Raw genomic sequence first — 23,493 nt, forward strand, 5'->3', positions numbered from 1 at the left:
AATGCTTCAATGGAATTAGAATTTAAAAACCAGAAAGTAAAAACAAAGTTGATCAAAAACTATCATAATCCAGGAAAAGATATATATATTCATTCAGAAACAAACAATTCTACCAATTACGATTTCCCCACACACCAGTAAAATAACTTGAACTAGATCAATGTCTATTGTACCACTGCTATCACCTTTTATTTCTGATGAAAACCAGTATTACCTAATAACCACATTAGCAACCAGTGGTGCAATGGGTTAAACCCTTGTGCCGGCAGACTGCTGAAAGACAGGTAAGCGGTTTAAATCCAGGGAGAGTGGGTTGAGCTCCCTCTGTCAGCTCCAGCTCCCCATGCGGGGACATGAGAGAAGCCTCCCACAAGGATGGTATCTCAAATTAGCAACCAGATGTGAAATGTAAGATAGTTATGCTGCTACTGGAGCCCCCGGTGGCGCAGTGGGTTAAAGCTCTGTGCCGGCAGGACTGAAGACCGACAGGTCACAGGTTCGAATCCAGGGAGAGGCGGATGAGCTCCCTCTATCAGCTTCAGCTCTTCATGCGGGGACATGAGAGAAGCCTCCCACAAGGATGATAAAAACATCAAATCATCCGGGCGTCCCCTGGGCAACGTCCTTGCAGACGGCCAATTCTCTCACAACAGGAGTGACTTGCAGTTTCTCAGGTCGCTCCTGACACGACAAAAAAAAATGCTGCTACTGTTGTTGTTATGGTTATTATTTCCTCTATATTTCTTGGTTCCTACCATATGTTTAAGTTGTACTTGAGACAGAAAAAAACGATGCCATATTTTAAAGACTTATTCTACCATCAAATAAAGACTTGACTGGAGTGCTGCAGACCAATGTCACAAAATATAGTAGCAGCGCATGATAAACATTTACTGGACACTGAAAACCCAAGGATTAAGGCAGAAGTGACACAATATAAATCAAGTGCTTTTATGGTTGCCTTTCCAAAATAACAGATGCATTGACCAGTATGTATTTTACAATGAACATACATATAGAACTAAATGCCATATTTCACTGCATCCCCCCCTTTTGGGGGGGGGGGGTGAGACTATATAATAGTTGCACACACCCCTTTTGGGGGGAAAGACCTGATCGCCTCTCCCCACAAGGTATGGAGAGTTGCCCCCTTCCATAATAGTCACACTTATCAACTGTGGGTGCAACTATTATGCAAGAGAACAAAAAAATACGATTTTGGGCATCCAAAAAATAGGGATGCAACTATTTCGCGATGGTGACTATTATGTAATAAAATGTGGTAGACTGTTTCAGAAAAGGAAAGAAAACTTAAAACAGCTTTATACTACCACCGTATCGCTACCTGAAGATATCCTTCTTTTTTTGAATGTGAGAATCAAACCTGTTTAATTTTTCCAGAAGTCAATGTATCTTGGTGTTATACATAGACATTTTCCATTGTTTTATAGTCAAACATCATAAAAGATTACAAACCAAAAAGTACGCTCAAATAAAGCAATGACCAATGAAGACCATCGTTTGTTGGCTAAAGTGACCAAGAAGACCTCAAATCTTTCCTTGATTCCTCATGTTGTTATGCCCTCCTGCTCAAGATGAGAATACATTTATTATGTTTTGAATACTAACAATCATATATCTATTCCGAGATTCTTTCCCAGGCTCAGTTTCCCAGATGTCATTCCGCCACAACTCTCATAAATCCCAGTTACCACACTATACTGATGGAAAAGATATAATATCTGGGAAACCAATGCTGGAAAAGGCTGTGTTGTATGTTTTGAGTTTTCCTAGAACAAATTCTGAAACTAGAAGGCAGGTTTTACATTTATTTCCTCAAATGTACATGATGCATTTCTTCTAAGTGGAAATCCACTCCTGTAAAGAGGAACAGCCAATGACAACACTGCAACTAACTAATAGAAGGTGGTCTCAACCCCAACATAGCTTCTCGAGAAGCAAAACACCAAGATGAAGCCAGGAAATACAGTACTCATACTGTTCAAACAATAAATAATGTCACTAATTAAGAACAAGCAGATCAAATGTTATTAAGGTCACGTATCAGTTACATGCAACCTGCAACAATCATGAAAAAAGGGGCCACTGCTATTTAAAAATATAATTTTTCATAATGTTGCTTATGGTATCTTTTTGCCAAATGGCATATTATGGCCATTTAGCAAAACATACTACAGCAACAAATAAACAAGGCATTGCTCTGTAAAACAATAAACCCATTCCTTTACCCTCTAATACTAGTTTAATAATTCACTGCGCTACTGAATAGTTAAATACAATGCTGCCTATTGTTTCCACAGTACAGTTATTCTTCAGATCTGATGCCAACAATGCAAGAGACACTCAGAGGTCTGTCGGAGACCTTGTGTGATTCAAAAAGCAAACACTTAACATCTGAAACAAGCCAGATCACTAGCTGACTGAACACGCATTACTTCATCATAGAACAGTGGTTCTCAACCTGTGGGTCATCAGGTGTTTTGGCCTACAACTCTCAGGAATTGCAGCCAATTTACCAACTGTTAGGATTCCTGGGAGTTGAATGCCAAAACATCTGGGGACCCACAGGTTGAGAACCACTGTCTTAGAAGTACCTACTGTATATAACTACATACAAGTAAAAAAAATTACTTTCCCCCAAACTGGATTGATTTACTCATGAGTCAATGCTGGAGGAGAGACACAGCTCAAAGGCAGTGACAACAGGAACAGGGCCCTTCCACACAGCCCTATATCCCAGAATATCAAGGAAAAAATTCCCACAATATCTACTTTGAACTGGGTTATCTGAGTCCACACTCAGATAATGTGGGATTTTCTGTCTTGATATTCTGGGATATAGGGCTGTGTGGAAGAGCCCATAGTAAAAAAACAAAACCTTCCACCTCTTTACCTGAACAGGAGGAAAAAAGTTCATCCCACCCAACCCCAATCCACATCTTCTTTTTTTGCCCAAATGGAGTTCATCAGCAATTTGGGATACTTGACAAATACTCTTATTTTCTCCTGCCATTTTTGTTGCTAATTTTCATTAATATTCCTTTCCCTATCTGTATTTGTACAGTAGATTTCTTTTTTCTTTCTTTTTTTTTTTTTTTTTTTTTTGAGATCAGCTATTGTAACCCAACAAATAAACAGATCCCCTCCTCCTCTGTAGCTCTTCTTAAGTATGTTTCCTCTATGACATTTTAAAAGGAGAGGAAACAATTTGCTACATGCCCTTAACTTTAACCCTGAACTTATATATGGGTCAAAGCAAACTCCATAATTATGGCACCAAAACTTGCAGCTCACTTATAAATGTGGTTGACTTATACATGAGTCATTTCTCAAGAGTCCAAGAAAGAAGTCTTCCCTATTCTTGCTGTCCAAGCCCCATCTCACCCTAGCAGCCAAGGACTAAACCTAGATATTTATGTACCAAAGTAGGCCACAAACCTTATAGATCTCTGAAATTACACATTGTGGAAATTCAGTTAACTTCCAATCTGAGTAAATAATGTCTCAATTGCAAATTTAGTTAATATACATTAGGTTCTGAATGTGACCTATCACATGCTGCCCTAGAACTCAAGAAAGTTATAATAATAATAATAATAATAATAATAATAATCTTTATTTATACCCTGCCACCATCTCCCCAAGGGACTCGGAACAGCTTACATGAGGCCAAACCCAACAGAACATCAGTAAAAACAACAAGCAATAAGCAAAATAAACAATACAATTAATATGACTCACACATAGACAATAACACACAATGATTTAAAAACCTATGGCCGAGCCAGATGTAAGAAGTTACTTTTAAGGACTAAAATTCTCAGAATAATAGCGAAAGGAGTCTCTGACCTGTAGTCCAAAACCCAATTCAATATAATATTATAAAATCACCAAATCATGCTTGGATTCCAACAAACTAGAATGCTAAACTAACAGCAAGATTATACAAACGCTACTATCCTAAATACTCCAAATCTGTAATTGTCCAAATGGGTGGTCAAGAGATTGATCGTTCAAACACAGATTTTGATGATTTAATAGACACAGAATTCTTTTAAAATATTCTATATAAGATTGTTTTAGGGTATGTGTGTAAAGTGTACATAAGACAACAATAATTTTCTTGTTTAGATTTGGGTCCCATCTCTAAGATTCCATTTTGTACACATATAGAAATACAAATATTACACAAAATTTAAAAATCCAAAAACATGTGTTTTGTAGAAGGGATACTAAATCTGTACTAGCTATTGAAAGCAGTGTATCTGGTATGTTCAGGGTCTGGTGGCTCTTAAATGTTATCCCATAGTACATACATAATTGTTATTTAAATCCCTTTTAATGTTTGCACCCATTTGGTATGATGGGTTTAAGAAAGGACCTCATATTTGTTTAAAACATTTAATTCCTAACTGTCCTTCTGTAATCAGACATGACTATCAGAAGATTATAAATTACTAGCTGTGCCCTGCCACGCGTTGCTGTGGCCTATAGTAAAACTTATCAAAGTTGAGGTAGATATCTGGACTATTATGAAAGAGAGGTCCCTACCTATTCCTTCCCCCTTTTCCTCCCCCTTTCTCTCCTTTCTTCCTTCTCTACCTCTTTCTTTCTTTCCTTCTTTCACTACTTGGTTTCATCCTTCTCTCTTTCCTTCATTCCCTCCCCCTTTCTTCCTTTGCCTTTCTTCCCTCCCTGTTTGCTTCCTTCTTTCACTTTTTATTTCCTTTTATTTTACCACCATCATAACAATAACAATAATGCAATGCATTGCCTCTGGGACCTGACACCTCTCCCATTCCCCCTAAAAGGGTCTCATAGGAACAATAGCATAATAATAATAATAGAAATAACAACCTTTACCCGCCACGTGTTGCTGTGGCCAATCTTCCCTCTTTCTCTCCTTCTTTCCCTCCTTCCTTCCCTCCCATCTTTCCTTCTCCTCTTCTTTCTCTATCTCTTTCCTTCCTTCCCCCTTTTTCTTTCTTTTCTGCTGTCTCTCTTTTCTTTCCTTCCATCTTTCCTTTTCTTTCCTTTTCTTCTTCCTTCTTTCTCTAACTTTCCTTCCTTCCCCCTTTTTCTTTACCTCCCTTTCTCTTTCGTCCTTCTTTCCTTCCTTCCTGTCTTTCCTAGATTTTGACAGGGCAGGAAGGGGCGGGGTGGGGTTTGGAGGTGGCGTGAAGTAAAAGAAGGTAAGATTGGGGCGGGGGAGTGATGGAGCATGGGGTTGCGTGTGTGTATGCGGCGGCGGGGGGAGTGATGGAGCGTGGGGTTGCGTGTGTGTGTGCGGCGGCGGGGGGAGTGATGGAGCGTGGGGTTGCGTGTGTGTGTGCGGCGGCGGGGGGAGTGGGATTGCGTGTGTGCGTGCGGCGGCGGGGGGAGTGATGGAGCGTGGGGTTGCGTGTGTGTATGCGGCGGCGGGGGGAGTGATGGAGCGTGGGGTTGCGTGTGTGTATGCGGCGGCGGGGGGAGTGATGGAGCGTGGGGTTGCGTGAGTGTATGCGGCGGCGGGGGGAGTGATGGAGCGTGGGGTTGCGTGTGTGTATGCGGCGGCGGGGGAGTGATGGAGCGTGGGGTTGCGTGTGTGTATGCGGCGGCGGGGGGAGTGATGGAGCGTGGGGTTGCGTGTGTGTGTGCGGCGGCGGGGGGAGTGGGATTGCGTGTGTGCGTGCGGCGGTGGGGGGAGTGATGGAGCGTGGGGTTGTGTGTGTGTGTGCGGCGGCGGGGGGAGTGGGGTTGTGTGTGTGCGTGCGGCAGCGGGGGGAGTGATGGAGTGTGGGGTTGCGTGTGTGTGTGCGGCGGCGGGGGGAGTGATGGAGTGTGGGGTTGTGTGTGTGTGTGCGGCAGGGGGTGTGTGTGTGCGGGAAGCAGCGCGGCGGGGCTTGGAGTGGCCATGGTTTCTGCAGAGGGAACATTGGCCGGAAGGCCATGTGCGCGCACCAGGGAACTTGCGGCTGGGCGCCAATGCGCATGCTCAGTTGTTTTGCCGTTTTGTGAGTGTGTTGTTGTGTTGTTTTTCATTTTGAGTAGATATGTTTGTACCTTGTGGGTTGTGTTATGAGCATGGGAATTTTGGTTAAGTTTCGTTGGGGTATTTTTGAGTTTTGTTCTTTTGCCGTTTTGTGAGTGTGTTGTTGTGTTGTTTTTCATTTTGAGTAGATATGTTTGTACCTTGTGGGTTGTGTTATGGGCATGGGAATTTTGGTTAAGTTTCGTTGGGGGATTTTTGAGTTTTGTTGTTTTGCCGTTTTGTGAGTGTGTTGTTGTGTTGTTTTTCATTTTGAGTAGATATGTTTGTACCTTGTGGGTTGTGTTATGGGCATGGGAATTTTGGTTAAGTTTCGTTGGGGGATTTTTGAGTTTTGTTGTTTTGCCGTTTTGTGAGTGTGTTGTTGTGTTGTTTTTCATTTTGAGTAGATATGTTTGTACCTTGTGGGTTGTGTTATGGGCATGGGAATTTTGGTTAAGTTTTGTTGGGGTTTTTTTGAGTTTTGTTCTTTGGCCATTTTGTGAGTGTGTTGTTGTGTTGTTTTTCATTTTGAGTGGATATGTTTGTACCTTGTGGGTTGTGTTATGGGCATGGGAATTTTGGTTAAGTTTTGTTGGGGTTTTTTTGAGTTTTGTTCTTTGGCCGTTTTGTGAGTGTGTTGTGTTGTTTTCCATTTTGAGTAGATATGTTTGTACCTTGTGGGTTGTGTTATGGGCATGGGAATTTTGGTTAAGTTTTGTTGGGGTTTTTTTGAGTTTTGTTCTTTGGCCATTTTGTGAGTGTGTTGTTGTGTTGTTTTTCATTTTGAGTGGATATGTTTGTACCTTGTGGGTTGTGTTATGGGCATGGGAATTTTGGTTAAGTTTCGTTGGGGGATTTTTGAGTTTTGTTGTTTTGCCGTTTTGTTAGTGTGTTGTTGTGTTGTTTTTCATTTTGAGTAGATATGTTTGTACCTTGTGGGTTGTGTTATGAGCATGGGAATTTTGGTTAAGTTTCGTTGGGGTATTTTTGAGTTTTGTTCTTTTGCCGTTTTGTGAGTGTGTTGTTGTGTTGTTTTTCATTTTGAGTAGATATGTTTGTACCTTGTGGGTTGTGTTATGGGCATGGGAATTTTGGTTAAGTTTCGTTGGGGGATTTTTGAGTTTTGTTGTTTTGCCGTTTTGTGAGTGTGTTGTTGTGTTGTTTTTCATTTTGAGTAGATATGTTTGTACCTTGTGGGTTGTGTTATGGGCATGGGAATTTTGGTTAAGTTTCGTTGGGGGATTTTTGAGTTTTGTTGTTTTGCCGTTTTGTGAGTGTGTTGTTGTGTTGTTTTTCATTTTGAGTAGATATGTTTGTACCTTGTGGGTTGTGTTATGGGCATGGGAATTTTGGTTAAGTTTTGTTGGGGTTTTTTTGAGTTTTGTTCTTTGGCCATTTTGTGAGTGTGTTGTTGTGTTGTTTTTCATTTTGAGTGGATATGTTTGTACCTTGTGGGTTGTGTTATGGGCATGGGAATTTTGGTTAAGTTTTGTTGGGGTTTTTTTGAGTTTTGTTCTTTGGCCGTTTTGTGAGTGTGTTGTGTTGTTTTCCATTTTGAGTAGATATGTTTGTACCTTGTGGGTTGTGTTATGGGCATGGGAATTTTGGTTAAGTTTTGTTGGGGTTTTTTTGAGTTTTGTTCTTTGGCCATTTTGTGAGTGTGTTGTTGTGTTGTTTTTCATTTTGAGTGGATATGTTTGTACCTTGTGGGTTGTGTTATGGGCATGGGAATTTTGGTTAAGTTTCGTTGGGGGATTTTTGAGTTTTGTTGTTTTGCCGTTTTGTTAGTGTGTTGTTGTGTTGTTTTTCATTTTGAGTAGATATGTTTGTACCTTGTGGGTTGTGTTTTGGGCATGGGAATTTTGGTTAAGTTTCATTGGGGGGTTTTTGAGTTTTGTTTCCTCGTTGGATGCCCCTAACAAATTTATATATATAGATAGTAAAAATCAACACCAGTATCTGGAGGGCAAGCAATCCCCCATCCCTTCAATATGACAATGTTTGGTGTATCTTTAGTTGACTACTCTTCCCAATTTAGCAATAGCAAGGTGGCATAAGGCTATACACATATCTGTGAATAGCATATCTGTGAGGCTATATACAGAAGCAGTTTATTTCTGACAGTATAATATTTGATTTTATAACTTAATAATACTAGCCTTACAGATGTGTATACCAACCTAATATAGATGCATTATTACTGTTCAGTACACATTGGCCTGGAGCACAAACACAAGCTATAAACAGATGCTTCTCCTGCAGTTAAAACAGCTGACATCTCAGTACAAGCTCACTGCTCTTTAAAGCTATTTCCCACAGACACTGACATGTTTCTGTTCATTGTTTTCAAAAAACGAAGATTTCTAAACGTTACATGAAAGCCGTTCAAAGGATCTGGGTTTTGAATACACTTGTGTATGTGTTTCTTTTTGAAACTGAATGCTGCTTTATATTGTTTCTTTTAAAAATCAGGACAGAAACATTTGGCATCTTCTTCCTCATCACAATTTGAGCTGATGATCCCAACAATTTACCATTTTACCTCCTGCTTCTGAAACACACACTGGGCATAACACTCCCTTGAAGGGGGCAAAAAGCAAGAAAAATAATTCTGCAACCAGCCAACAACCTATGGTTTGTTCTCCATATACAGACACTCGAAATACTTGAACTGTATGGGGAAAAATTAGTAGGAAGCAGAAACCAGAGCAATGAGGAACAGCTACTGCAAGGGAAGCACTGGTGGGGTGAGGTGGAAGACAACACTTGCTCCCCTGTGTCACCCGGGTGGCAACAGCATTTGAAAAGTGACAAAAAATTTCTCTCCATGGCTGACAACCCTTCTGTATTTCCTCTGAAAAAGGCAAGCATGCTCCAAAGACAAACAGGAGAGAACTGCAAGAGACCTACTAACCCCTGTGGCAACGGCCACTCCGAACAGATTGCTCAGAAAAAGAACTGCAGTAGTCAAAAGACCAGCTTTCCAAACCTTTTGCTTCTTTAATTACTTTGCCAGCCTAAGCAATGGAGACAGTCTGCCTCTGAGGCTCTCAGAGAATCAAAACAATCTAGATATAAGCATTACATACATCTGAAGAAAGGAGGTATTTTTAAAATTGCTCAGTATCCATTTCTGTAAGACAAAAGACTTAAACATGCACTTACAAGCTAGGCCTTTTATTTGTTAAAACAATGCTGGGCGCCTGGGAAAGGACTGGGAGCTCATTTTAAGACCCCAGGACAACCCCCCCCCCCCCCCACGAGCTGCAGTTCAACTAATTTTTTTTTCCAATTTAAATGTGAAGTGGATTGGGTCCACTTTTCTGTATTCTCCAAGGTGGTTCTGTATCTCAGATACAGAACTGCCTGAAGTTGTTCAGAAGCACATATTTTTTTCTAATTTCCTTCCACATACCAATGGTTTTCAACCTGTGGATCCCCAGATGATTTGGCCTTCAACTTCCAGAAATGCTAACAGCTGGTAAACTGGCTGGGATTTGCAGGCCAAAACACCTGGGCACCCACAGGTTGAGAACCACTGACACAGACCTATAGTTTACAATTTGCCCACATATGCCATCTCATCTATATAAATATAAAAATGTAAAGTTCGTTTGTGGGCAACCATTGGGCAATTTGACACCAAATTTGGACACAACGTACCTATAAGGCCAACGAGTGACCATCACTCATAAAAACACTGAAAAACACAGCAGAAGAGACTTAAAAAGGAAAAACAACACATGCGCAAAACCACACACACATATATATGTAAATACATATACACATAAATATATACACACACAAAACACATATACACTGACTGGGCCACAGCAACATGTGTCAGGGGATGGGTAGTTTAAACAATAAAACAACATACAGTTGTTGCTTTAATACAAGAACTATAATAATGATAATAGTATTACAAAGGTCTTCAGGACACTCAGTTAATCCACTTAATCAGTTACCTGTTGGGAAAAGTCAAGAGAAACAGCCTTTGACAATACAAACTGGTAAATGGTTAATGAATACTAAATACATGCAATGATTTTGTGCCTGATATATCAAAGAAAAGATGCTCCATCAGGGACTGGACATACATGGCAGCAATGTAATATTTAAGTTTTAACTAACGAAATCTAAACATTTCCAACATTTCAGTTGGAACATCCGTAATGGAACAATTATTTTACAATGTATTGTCGAAGGCTTTCATGGCAGGAATCACTGGCCATATAGCCCGAAAAAACCTACAACAACCCAATTATTTTACACCCAATAATTGGTTGGTGCAAACACTGCAACAATAACTTTAACCAGAAAAAGAATAGTCTTTTATACTCTGCAACAAATTTAGCATCAAGGATAGAGCTATATTAAGTACAATGTTAGGCTTATGTTTTAAGAACAGGTTGTGGGAAAAGAAACAAAGAAGAAAAACAAGTAAATCCAGGAAGAAAGTGAAGAGCATGTATAAACAAATGTTAGGCTATACTACATGTTTTAACTGACTTCACAATTAGCTGCACATTTAAAAAAATATAACTAACTGTTTAATATCTCTTTACTTGGGATAACTTCAGATAACTTTTTTGATATCCTTCGTGAAAATAATTTCTAAATGGTTCCAATTTTCCATTAGTAATAATCAAGAAGGAAATTAGCATATTCAATCCGATTATTATCCCACTGTGATATAGCCTGACCCTCAATGTCAGTGGCTAGAAAGGAGAAGGATAGTGTAGAGACTGCTCTCTTCTAGCCCTCTTGGACTTGTCTACATTGACTGAAACAATCATACTCACATCATAGGTGCTTTATTTCTGATACATAATATCTGTGACCATTTGTCTGCAATGCCTTTCTTTGGGCTTTCATCTGTTTTACAAAAATTTTAGACTTTTAGGCATATGGCCGGTTCTCCAAGTGTCATTGTTTCACTACGTAGGAATTCGTGGTGGACAGAACTGGTTGGTGGGAGGTTAGCATTCCTACCAATTTATTTGCCTCCTTGTAACAAAAAAAATATGCTTATTTGCATACATGACAGGGAAGGGGAGTGTCTACAGCCATGTCACTGAAAATAATGTGAAAAACTGGAAATGTGGACTGAACCCTTACAGCAGTGGTTCTCAACCTGTGGGTCCCCAGGTATTTTGGTCTACAACTCCCAGAAATCCCAGCCAGTTTACCAGCTGTTAGGATTTCTGAGAGTTGAAGGCCAAAACATCTGGGGACCCCAGGTTGAGAACCACTGCCTTACAGTAATAGTTCCCAAACTTTTTTGAACAGGAACCACTTGCCCAGGGACTAATCTTCAACATTAGTACCAAAAGGGTCATGAATCAGTTTTTGGTCAACTTTAGATTCAGTTTAGTTATTTGGGATGCTGATTCAGAAAATTGCATTGGATAGACCACATCAGTTCTAGTTTCTGATATAGAACATATGCCACCCAGTAGTCGCCATTTGCTCACCCACAGAAAACCATATTTAATAATCTAGAGCTGATATGGTGGTAGTAGTACTCTTGTGTGGCTAGTCAGCCTCTCCCCTCCCAACATCCCCGTTGCCTTGGCACTATTGGAGGGTTTCGTGGAACCAGTCCGTCTCATTGCCATGTGGTTTTGAGGTGACATTGTGGTAATGGTGAGGCCACAGACCATATTTTTGTTCTTGTGGACTATCCAATGCAATTATCTGAATCAGCATCCCAAATAACCCCAGGAACAGGCCTAAAAATTGAAGACAAAGGCATCCCTGCTTCCAGGCTTCACATGGAACAGCTCTGGTCAGGAGGAGAGAGGAGGAGGAGGAGAAGCAGCACTCAGGAGGCCTTTTATGGGTAGTCAGCCTTTCCCCTCCTAACATCCCTGTTGCCTCAACACTATAAGAAGGTTTTGCAAGAACAGTCACTCTCGTTGCAACATTATATGTTAGTTCTTGGGGACCACAGGTTGGGAACTACTGCCTTACAGCGACATGAGTTCAGCAGGGGAAAAAGCATGGATGGTTATAGCAATCTTACTATGATGCGTGTGGCATTAATAGGGCCACTGTGGGCCAATGTGGACACAGAAAATGCTGTCCCAAACTTAAGTTTTTCATTTGCAAAGCCTTCCACTTAAAGAAATCACCCACAGAAGTGCTACCAAAATCCTGTGCACACGTGAACTGAAAGCTACCACTGGAAGTTACCATAGTAACTGGCCACGGTACTAGCAGCTTTGAACCCTCCAGAGCCAAAATCCTCAGATTCCCCAAACAGCACAGTCATTAGATCCCTCACATTTGGACTAGCAGAACAAAGAAAGAAAAGGAGAACACTTGCCCCATCATCTTCAACTCTGACTGACGCAAGCTATTGGGGCTTGAGATGCTACACTGAATTTACTACTCTGATCTTTCTTGAACAGCTAAGAAAAAGGAATCAAGCGTGCACAGTAAGATACTGAATAGTATTTCTTTTATAAATGTGTCACACAGATGGTTTATTCACAAGTCATACCGGTATCAATAGTACCCAAGCCAAGTTTCAATGTGGTAATTTGTTGGTCATTGCTGATCAATTATTTTCAAGATGGGCAGAGTATGTCCAATGGCTGTGCAAAGTAGAGGAGCCAGGCATTCAGTCTGAGAGTGAGAAGCATGAAAGAGCACATGACAGTGCATAACAGAACAGATTAAGTGGCCAAACTCTTCCCTTCTAAGAGTAACACTCTGCGAGGTGGTTTATTGACTAGTGGGACCAATTCCAAAAACAAACTAGAAAAGGAAATCCCTGCAAACACATTACTTCATTTTATACACAAAAGGCTCTAACTAATCAGAATTTGTCATACCACGATCTGAATAAAGGAGCAGAATATTATTATTATATCATTGTAGCCTTGAGCTATACACCATGTCAAATAGCAGCTATGCAGAGAATATAGAAATGCATTTAGAAAGGTCAATGCAGTACTATCTTGTAAAACAAAAAAATTATATCCCAATCTATATATATAAAAATGCTCTGTGCGTAGTGAGTACCTTAAAAACAAATGAACAAAATCACACCAGATTTGGCAACAAAACGTCTCACAACACAAGGAGTGACCATCACTCAAAACATTATGGTTTTATCATTTGGGAGTTGCAGTTGCTGGGATTTATAGTTTACTTACAATCAAAGAGCATTCCGAACTCCACCAATGATGGAATTGAACAAAATGTGGCACACAGGACTCCCATGACCAACAGAAAACACTGGAAGGATTTGGTGGGCATTGACTTTGAGTTTGGGTGTTGTAGTTCGCCTCCATCCAGAGAGCACTGTGGACTCAAACAATGATGGATCTGGACCAAATGTGGCACAAATATTCCATATGCCCAAATATGAACACAGATGGAGTTTGGGGAAAATAGACCTTGACATTTGGGAGTTGTAGTTACTGGGATTTATAGTTCACATACAAAGAGCGTTCTGAACCTCTCCAATGAAAGAATTGGGGCAAACTTGCCATACAGAACCCCCATGACCAATAGAAAATACTGTGTTTTCTGGTGGTCTATGGTGACCCTTCTGACACCACCCTGGTGACCCCCCCCCCCCCGAGTCTTGGCTTCCCAGGTTGAGAAATGCTGCCTTAAGGCCATCCAGTCCAACTCCCTTCACCAGGGCAAGAAAACATAATCAAAGCCCTCTTGACAAAGGGCCATCCAGCCATTCACACACACACATATATGTATATGACAGATGCAGTATCAAAGATTTGAAAGGGACCCCTAAAGAAGGACAATTATATGTTGCATGTTCCAGAGTAGGCAAACCAGACAATCTCCACATCAACACTGACAAAGAAACAGCCAGAAATACTTTAACCCATAAGCATAAAGACATTACATATACTAGAAACTAACATTTTCTCATTACTTTATTTTCCAGATTATCAGACTGGGCCACAGCAACACGTGGCAAGGGACCTCTAGTATAGATATACAAAACGTATTAGGAAATGCTTCCAGTAAATTGCTTAAGCAAACAAAAGTCTATTACTGAACAAACAATATTCCAAACCTCATAACATCTTGCTCCATTACAGAAGAAGGTGTCCTCAAAACTTCCAACAATGTAGAAACTTAAGGCTAGCTTCACCTGTATTTACAGTTGTATTTGTGAGTTAAAGGCAATGAAATATTAAAGAAAGAAAGGCAGGAAAACAGAAAGAGTCCTACATTCTGTCCATTTCTGACACTAAATACTCTTGTATCTATCCATCTGTTGGATTTTATGTCCAAACAATAATTTCAGGATTATGTAATAGATGTGGGTTTGAATTTCTAAAACAACTTTTTAATTAGTTTTAACACCATTTGGTATCTATGCAAACGATGAATTGCAGTTTAAATAGAGGATTGAGAAAAGCCATTCCTTGCAGATGTTTTAAGCTACTGCCATCAAGGCGGACAATAAGGTCAGAAACCTACTTTCTTCAAGGATGTTCCCTTATTAGAAAGCCTTTGAAAATCAGATAAAAGTATTCAGTAACAGGTTTTGATTTCATTAAAGAGATTAAGGAAATTGAATGTGAACTGACATATTATTTAAACAGATAATATAGTCTAAAATATGAGAATTAAAGAGGTGAGCACATGGCAGATTTATTCATAAGCTGTTATGAAATTTGATTAATGTATGTACGAAATACATGATGCTACTTAATGAATATGAAGCACCTCTAAATTTACAAAATCAACTTCACAGTTATTGGATTATAACTAATGGTCACAAACCAAAGGGACATTTGATAAGTATTTTATACTACTATTCTGTAATTCTGTTAAGGACTGTGCTCATAATAACCAGGGAGGCGGTTCTCCAATTTCAGAACCAATTGCACAGGAACCTGAGGTTGCTTCAAAAACTGTAAACAAAAAGCTATCTGTGGATATAAGGATGTTAACCAAGGGAAAATATTATACATATAACAGCTTCGATTCAAAGTAGGTCTTGTCAGTTCCTAGTGTGATAGTAGGATTTTCTTATGAAACCTTACGTTTAGGGGCAGGGGTTTTTAATATGTAGGGTTTCCAAAAAGAACACACAGAAAAATAAATTAGCCCCACAAAAGAAAAGAAAATGTTCATCTCTCTGAAACAGAAAAACCATTCCTACCTCTATAGTTTTGCAGAAGCCCTTACTTGATGAAGTAATGTAGGACAGCACTTAACTACTAATCCCAAACCAAATACAAATGGAGTATACAGGCAGTCTAGGAGTTGCAAACATCCGACTTACAAATGACTCATTGTAAGGAATGGGGTGAGACAACAAGAAGTGAGAGAAATCTACCCTTCACAAGGGAAATACACTCCCGGAAGAATTATTATCATGGGGAAAAGGTGTCTCTACTGAAGCTTCACCATCAACCCTTGTTTCCACAACAAGCCAAATTTTTCAAAATTCAATCATCACTGGCACAGAAAATGAGATGAAATCTTCTGAACAGGAGCACAGACAGAAAAACAAACACTACATGGCTGTTAACCCTTCCCTTTGCGATCCAAAGCTTACACACACACACACACACACACACTGTCCCTGTTCTGACTTATAAACAAATTCAGATTAAGAAAAAACCTACAGAAACTATTTTGCTCGCAACTTAGGGACTGCCTGTACCTTATCTGAGACTAGAAGTGTTCAGTATTTTTATTTTATTTATTTATTTATTTACAGTTCTTATATTCCGCCCTTCTCACCCCGCAGGGGACTCAGGGCAGATTACAGTAAACACATATATGGCAAACATTCAATGCCAGTTTGACAAACAACATTTAACACACAAATACACCGAGGCTATTTAACTTTTTTTTTTCTGGCCGCCGGGGGAGCTGCTGCTTTTCATCGTCCATCAACGACACCGATGAATTTCTTCCACATTCCCCGGAGTCTTTTTTCTTTATGGCCTCATAAATTAGTTAAATTTAGCCTCCCACACAAGGTGGTCCCTTATTTTCCTACTTGACAGATGCAACTGTCTTTCGGGTTGCAAAGGTCGACAACGGGCTACACAATGGCTGGACACCCACTCCAGCCCGGGCTGGCTTCGAACTCATGACCTTTTGGTCAGAGTGATCTTAATGCAGCTGACACTCAGCCAGCTGCGCCACAATCCCGGGGCTATTTTGGATTTATCAGACTTTTAAAAACCTGTATTTGCATATATGTTCAGAATGAGATGCCATATCTTGCAGATGGGAGCCCGAAGTAAACACAAAATAATTTCTGTTTCAGATACACATTATACACACAGCATAAAGCTAATGTTATACAATGTCTTAATTTTATGCATGAAACAAAATTTGTGTACAATGGATCACCAGAAAGTAAATATGTCACTATCTCAGGCTCCCATCATGACGATTTTGGAGTATTTCAGATTTCTAAATAAAGGATGCTCAACTTGTAGTAGACTCATTAAATCAACCGCGGAATAGCAAGGCAATACTTATGTAAACACCACCCATGCAACTGGTCTATAGTATTCATGTGCAAATGAATGAAGTTGTATCCTGCAATATCCACTATCTATTAATTATATTTGTTTATATTAGTGACAGGCAAAATACAGCCCTCCAGGTGAAGTTGAGCTGCAGCTCCCAATACAAGGGCTTTTTTTTTTTTTTTTGGTCGTGTCAGGAGCGACTTAACTGCAAGTCGCTTCTGGTGTGAGAGAATTGGCTGTCTGCAAAGACGCTGCCCAGGGGATGCCCGGATGATTTGATGTTTTTATCATCCTTGTGGGAGGCTTCTCTCATGTCCCAGCATGAGGAGCTGGAGGTGATAGAGGGAGCTCATCTGCCTCTCCCCGGATTCGAACTAGGGCTGATCCTAGCTGAACATCTGGAAAGGTGCACTTTGCCCACCACTGATCAAATCCAAAACAAATCAGCAAAAGGAATACAATGTTTGTCACCTGAAGACCATTCAGAGAGCACCATCATTATTTTGCCTTCACAATTCAAAACGTTCTAAGTTGGAGACTGAAACATATGGAATTCTTTTCTTCAAGGCATGGTTTTTCAGGGGTGCAAGACTGAAAAACAACAGAAGTTATTCAAAGCATTTGCACTGTTTCAGATGGGTTGTTGAGGTAAACAAAATGCTTCAAGCCCCAAACCAAGAGACTTCCACTACTGCTTCCATATACACAGATTGTCGGCTAATGGAAATAGAATCAGGTGACAAATGTGTAAGCCTTGCACAGACTTTGATTGCGGGAAATGAGTGTGAACTCATGTAACCCTTACCAACAAGTTAAACTCCTTGCATACATCTCCCTCCGTTCTCAATAAGCCTGTCAATGACAACTTCAGAGCAAGAGCATTCCCAACATTCAACTGAATACCACCCTGTCCCAAAGACACCTCACCACAACCCTCAAGTCCAGACATCTTGTTGGTTTCCACATGCCAGAAATAGACGCCAGAGCAATTAAGGCACAGAAAGTGAGTAAACCATGCTCAGAGATAGAAAAAGAGAACAAATAGTTGGCCAGAAAACAAAGCACCGCCTAGCTTTTTAGAGTACAAGCAACACCTTGGTAGCAACCATTCCCCTCTATGCAAATCTGATATTGCTATATTATTCAAACAGTTGCTGCAGCCACATATTTACCCATCCACTAACTTACAGAAGGCCAAGTGATGAGAACAAACAGTTACAGTGCTTAATCTTCACATTTTGTTATAGATCTTAGAACTTAGAGCACCTAAATGACAAGAAAACAAGCTAACAGCATATGCTCCCTTGTAGTGCAGCAGAAGGCACCGTGCTTTTACAGTGAACATAAGGCAATTCAAGAACAATTTTCAGATTTTGATCCTTATTTGATATGGCTTTCACAATACTGATTCTTCACAACGCTCTTCATAGGTATCACCACACACTTGTGTCACCTGCCCCTAAATCTGGGGATCAGGAAGAAAGACAGTAAGATTATGTTTTCAGATGCAATGAATGACTGAAGATCAAACTACAATAACACAGTAGCCTACAATGTTCTCAGTCATTCCTTCCTTGGTATCCTCATTTATCTCAACAGAACTGAGTGGAAATTTCCTTATCCTCTAGGATGGCAATACTCTCATATTCTCTCACTAAGTCCAATGAATTAAAAATAGCATACAAAATAATACTTTCTTTTTAAATGATTACCATTATCAATAATGCGAAAAACAAAAAAAACCCCAAAATGTCCACTTAATATTAACTACACATAGGTAAAGCATGTAACAGACCATCAAGCAAACAGAATTATTGCACATATTACCATCTAAAATGCCCATTTTGTCTAGACTCTAGAGATACAAAGCTAATCGGTTTTACATCTTATGTAAAACTAAGCCTGCAAAGGCAACTTTACTCCCACCTAGTTTGTCATTGCATCCCAGAAACTGAGGAGGCTACCCATCTGTCAGATCTTATTTAAGAGAAACAAAGATACTGGCTACAAAATAAAATAAGAATAGGAGACACTAATCTAAATGAAAAAAGTTAGATCCAAGCTCTTTTCTCCAGCCTTTGATTGTCCTGTGATCAACTTTAAGACATTCTAAGAATTTATTAATCAAGGTTAAAACGAATGAAAGTTTACTTTGAATAGGGCTGCATAAAAGTGTGATTCAAATATTCCAAAAATCTGTTGTCGAAGGCTTTCATGGTCAGAATCACTGGGTTAATGTGGGTTTTTCGGGCTGTATGGCCATGTTCCAGTAGCATTCTCTTCTGACATTTTGCCTGCATTTGTGGCAAGCATCCTCAGATGTTTTTTCAGACCTCTGAACAAACCTGAGATGCCTGCCACAGATGCATGCAAAACAATGTTTAAGAAAATAGCTTAATCTGAAAAGAAACATCCTCAGCCCTTATAGCAGAAACGGGAAGGGGGGAGGACATAACACTGCCCAGATAAATAAGCAAACCTGCCTGCATAATGACATATCACTTGTAAATTAGTATCATTTTAGTAAGCCAATTTACTCACAGCTTCAAAAACCTAGACATTACCTACAGACAATGATTAGAAGTAAGAATGCAGTAAAAATGATAATTGAGTGTCTCGCTAAAAAATACTGACTTTTACTTAGTAATTTATGCCAATTCCTGAAAAAGCAGCATTTATTGTAACAGCCCAACCCATGACTTTAAGGAAGCTATTATAAACTGTATGAAAGGCAAAAAGGTGACCTTTTCTCCTCAAATCTTATAAGCACCTATAGTTTTGTTATAGCCTTTCTATAATCTGTATCAGTCTGGATGCCCCACACCAACTCTGTAAGTGAACATCTGCATTGTAATATAGCCAAATGGTTACATAACTGGTTATAGAAATGTCTCTATCATGTTTGCTTATGCATTTGCTCTGCTACACTGTCTATGCGATCATACATTAACACATTAAAGCAGATATTCTTAAGAAGCAATTAAAGGCTGTCAACATGAAAAGGAATTTTACTTGGTCTTTAAAGTGGGCTGTTAAACATCTCAGTGATCACTACAGCACAGGCAGCTTTGGCCAGAAAGGAGGGGAAGAGGTTATTTTGAGGAAAGGAGCACAGAGTCAGAGGCTTCTACCTTTATCAAGAATACACACTGAAACCTCCAGTGCCTTCAGGAAATGACAGCATCTCTCAATATTTTTTTATACTTGAGACCAGGATGTTTTCAAATCAATATCTTAAAAGCAAAAGGATTAATTGAGTTAGCCCCATTTTGTCCCTAAATTAAATATCTAAATAATGGCAGTGTGTTTTTGAGGAGGGCCTGCAGAGATGCATTTTACTATGGGGAGCAAGAATATACATAGAAGAGCTAAGAAAGCCTTGTCTTGCAAAGGAAGACAAAAAGGAATGGAAAAAAAAAGGAAGGAAGCCTTCGTATGTAGAATGAATGCAGTTTGACGCCACTTTCATTGTCATGGCTCAATGCGATAGAATCCTGAGATCTGTAGTTTGGTGAGGTATCAGCAATCTTTGGCAGATAAGGCTAAAGGCTTCATAATAATACCAGCACTCCCAGGATTCCATAACATTAAACCTTGGTGGTTAAAGTGGGGCCAAGCTGCAGTAACTCTACAGTGTGGATTCACTCTTGGAAGATTTGTTGGGAAGGAAGAAAAGGTCCTGTTAAGGTGTTTGGGAAACCCAGGACAGGTTGAGGCCTTTATCTAAACTGCCATATAAAATCCAGATAATCTGCTTTGAATAGGATTATATGGCAGTGTAGACAATCAAGTTCAAAGCCCATACTCTGGGATCAGATCCCGGGATACAGTGTAGTGTAGATCCAGTCTGGGGGCCCTTCCACACAGCCTTATATCCCAGAATTTCAAGGCAGAAAATCCCACAATATCTGCTTTGAACTGAGTTATCAGAGTCCACAGTCAGATAATGTGGGATTTTCTGCCTTGATGTTCTGGGATATAGGGCTGTGTGGAAGGGCCCTGAGATGGACCTGAGCATTCCTATAGAGGGGAAGTCTGCAGGGCTGGATCTCCAAGCAGAAAGATGGAGATTTTTAAGAAGAGGTTATCAAGAGTGTTTTCACAGTGTGCCCCTTTGTGGCAGAAAGGGGTTAGACTAGATGGTCCTTGGGGGTCCCTTCAAACTTTAGGATTGCACAAAAAGGAAAATGACAAAACCTCCTAATGATGTTTAAAGCTTGAAGACTGGGAGGCCTTCTAAAGCAATGCTTTAAAAAGAGAAGGCAAATTTCCTTTTGTCAGAAATGAAAGGTTTCTAACAACAAAAGTGGGGATTAGAAGAGGCTCATATTACTCTAGGTTACAAAATTTGAAGAAGAAAAAACTTCTGTTCCTGGTTTGAAAGTGTCATTTCCTGTTTAACTGTGTGGTCTTTACTTGGAAATAAGTTCTTCTACTCCAGAAACTTGGGGCCCTTCCACACAGCCATATAACCCAGGACATCAAGGCAGAAAATCCTACAATATCTGCTTTGAACTGGGTTATCTGATTCCACTTCCATATATCCCAGTTCAAAGCAGATAATGTGGGATTTTATTCAGCTGTGTGGAAGAGGCCTTGGCTTTTTTTTGTGATGACACAAACTAGGGACCCTTCCACACAGCCATATAACCCAGGATATCAAGGCAGAAAATCGCACAATATCTGTTTTGAACTAGGCTATCTGAGGGCCCTTTCAGACAGGCCTTATATCCTAGGATCTGATCCCAGGTTTTCTTTTTACCCCGGATTATCTGGCAGCACAGACTCATACAATCTTTTTAAAGCAGAAAACCAGAGATCAGATCCTTGAATATAGGGCCTGTCTGGAAGTCCACACTGCCATAAAAGTTTCATCTTGTCTCCTGCCTATGTCATCAGTTGAGAGCCCCCCCTCTCCCTCCCCAGCACCAACTGCTGCTCTGGGCCACAGTGAAGAGAGAAGGGGGCAGAAGACAGTTCCATCTTGTCTCCTGTGCTTTAATAATATAACATATTGCATATACATATAATATTTATAATATTATAATGTAATACAATATAATACTACTAATAATACAATATCATAATTATATATTTTATATTACATATAATATTATAAATAATATTACAATATAATGGTATAGTATAATATAGTAATATATAATACTGATATTGTACTATGCTAATAATATATATATATATATATATATTGTGTTATTGTTTATATGTGATTTATATTAACTTCATTGTATTGTATTGTTTTTGTTTATTGCTTTCTTGTTTTTATTGATGTGTTGTTGGGCTTGGCCTCATGTAAGCCGCTCCGAGTCCCTTGGGGAGATGGTGGTGGGGGTATAAATAAAGATTATTTATTATTATTATTATTATATGTATATATATATACATGCCACTAGTTTTACCTACCTGCGCCCCCTGCCCAAACCCTACTTTAAGGAATGAATCCATTTTTAATCTTTTAATTTTTTATCTTATAGTTGCACAATCATTTAGGAGTGGGTTGACAGGACAGTAGGCCGGGATGCCTTGTATTCATATATGGTTTTACTGTATGTATGGGCAAGTGTGTGTTTTTGTATGTTTTGCGTGTTTTGATATGGTCAAAATTGACTAATCAATAAAGAATTGTTGTTGTAGTAGTATATATATCTTGTAAGCCGCTCTGAGTCCCCTTTGGGGTGAGAAGGGCAGCATATAAATGTCGTAAATAAATGAATATATTCCAGTTCAAAGCTGATAATGTGGAATATTATTCACCTGTGTGGAAGGGGCCTAGGTTGACTAGGTTGAGATCGATATTCCTTGACAAAACCAGAGCAAAATGTGCTGCGGGTTGTCCCAGACTGTTTTTTTTTTCAGGCTATATGGCCATGTTGTAGAGGCATTCTCTCCTGACGTTTCGCCTGCAGCTATAGCAAGCATCCTCAGAGGTTGTGAGGTTTATTTATTATTATTATTATTATTAATAATAATAATAATAATAATAAACGCCTCTCTTTTGCCTTGCCTCACTATGGAGCTCCCTTCCTGGCTTCTTCTCCTCTTCCCCCATCTGTAGTTTGCCATGTTGTCATGACAGGATTAATTGGGGAATGACACCAATAACCCAGGAACAAAAATCAGGAGGGAGAATATTTACAGAGGAGTCCAAAAGGGATGAAGGAGAGAAAGGGGAGAAAGGCAGGTTTGTATGGCTCTATCAATTCCTACAGATGGGGGAAGAGGAGAAGAGGCCAGGAAGGGAGCTCCACAGTGACGTGAGCCAAAAGAGAGGTGTTTATTATTATTATTATTATTAATGATAATAATAATAATAATAAATATGGATGCTTGCCATAGATGCAGGCGAAACGTCAGGAGAGAATGCCTCTACAACATGGCTATATAGCCTGGAAAAAAAAACAGTCTGGGACATCTAATCACCTCTCAACAAAAGATTGCCCCAAGCACTGTCAGGCCATCAAATGCTAATCAAGGTGGTCAGTTGAAGCATTCACACCTCGCTCCAGCAGACAAGAGTCCTTTGCCCCACCCTGGTCATTCCACAGATATATAAACCCATTTTCCTAGTTCCAACAGACCTCACTACCTCTGAGGATGCTTGCCATAGATGCAGGCGAAACCTCAGGAGAAAATGCCTCTAGAACATGGTCATATAGTCCGAAAAAAACCTACAACAACCCCTTATTATTATTATTATTATTATTATTATTATTCCTCCCCTCCATCCCCGCCTCCTCCCTCCGACTGTGGACGAGGGAGCGAAGGAGAGACTTACCTGCGGCCTTTCCTGCTCCCTTCAGCAGCAGCGGCGGCGGCGGAGGCCTCCCTGCGCCCAACCCGCCTGGGCCACCATCGCGGCCGCCGCGGAGGAAGGACTGGCTCCTCGAGCGCCTTCTGCCCGGCTCCCTCGCCTCCGCCGGCCAAGCCTCCCCCGCAACCAACAAGGCGCGC

At 40.0% G+C, this 23,493-nt stretch overlaps 1 protein-coding gene across 2 annotated transcripts in view; it reads right to left on the bottom strand.

The window, feature by feature from the left end:
- The window catches only part of HYCC2 (hyccin PI4KA lipid kinase complex subunit 2), a 60,806-nt gene extending 37,323 nt beyond the window's left edge, over positions 1-23,483 (bottom strand). For both annotated transcript variants that reach the window (XM_060783318.2, XM_060783313.2), the window contains exon 1: positions 23,318-23,483. The gene's annotated coding sequence lies outside the window, so the exon portion shown is untranslated. The remainder of the gene's footprint in view (positions 1-23,317) is intronic.
- Between the last annotated feature and the right edge of the window lie 10 nt (positions 23,484-23,493).

The sequence above is a fragment of the Anolis sagrei genome, chromosome 1 (assembly GCF_037176765.1).
Source record: "Anolis sagrei isolate rAnoSag1 chromosome 1, rAnoSag1.mat, whole genome shotgun sequence".
NCBI classification, from domain to species: Eukaryota; Metazoa; Chordata; class Lepidosauria; order Squamata; family Dactyloidae; genus Anolis; species Anolis sagrei.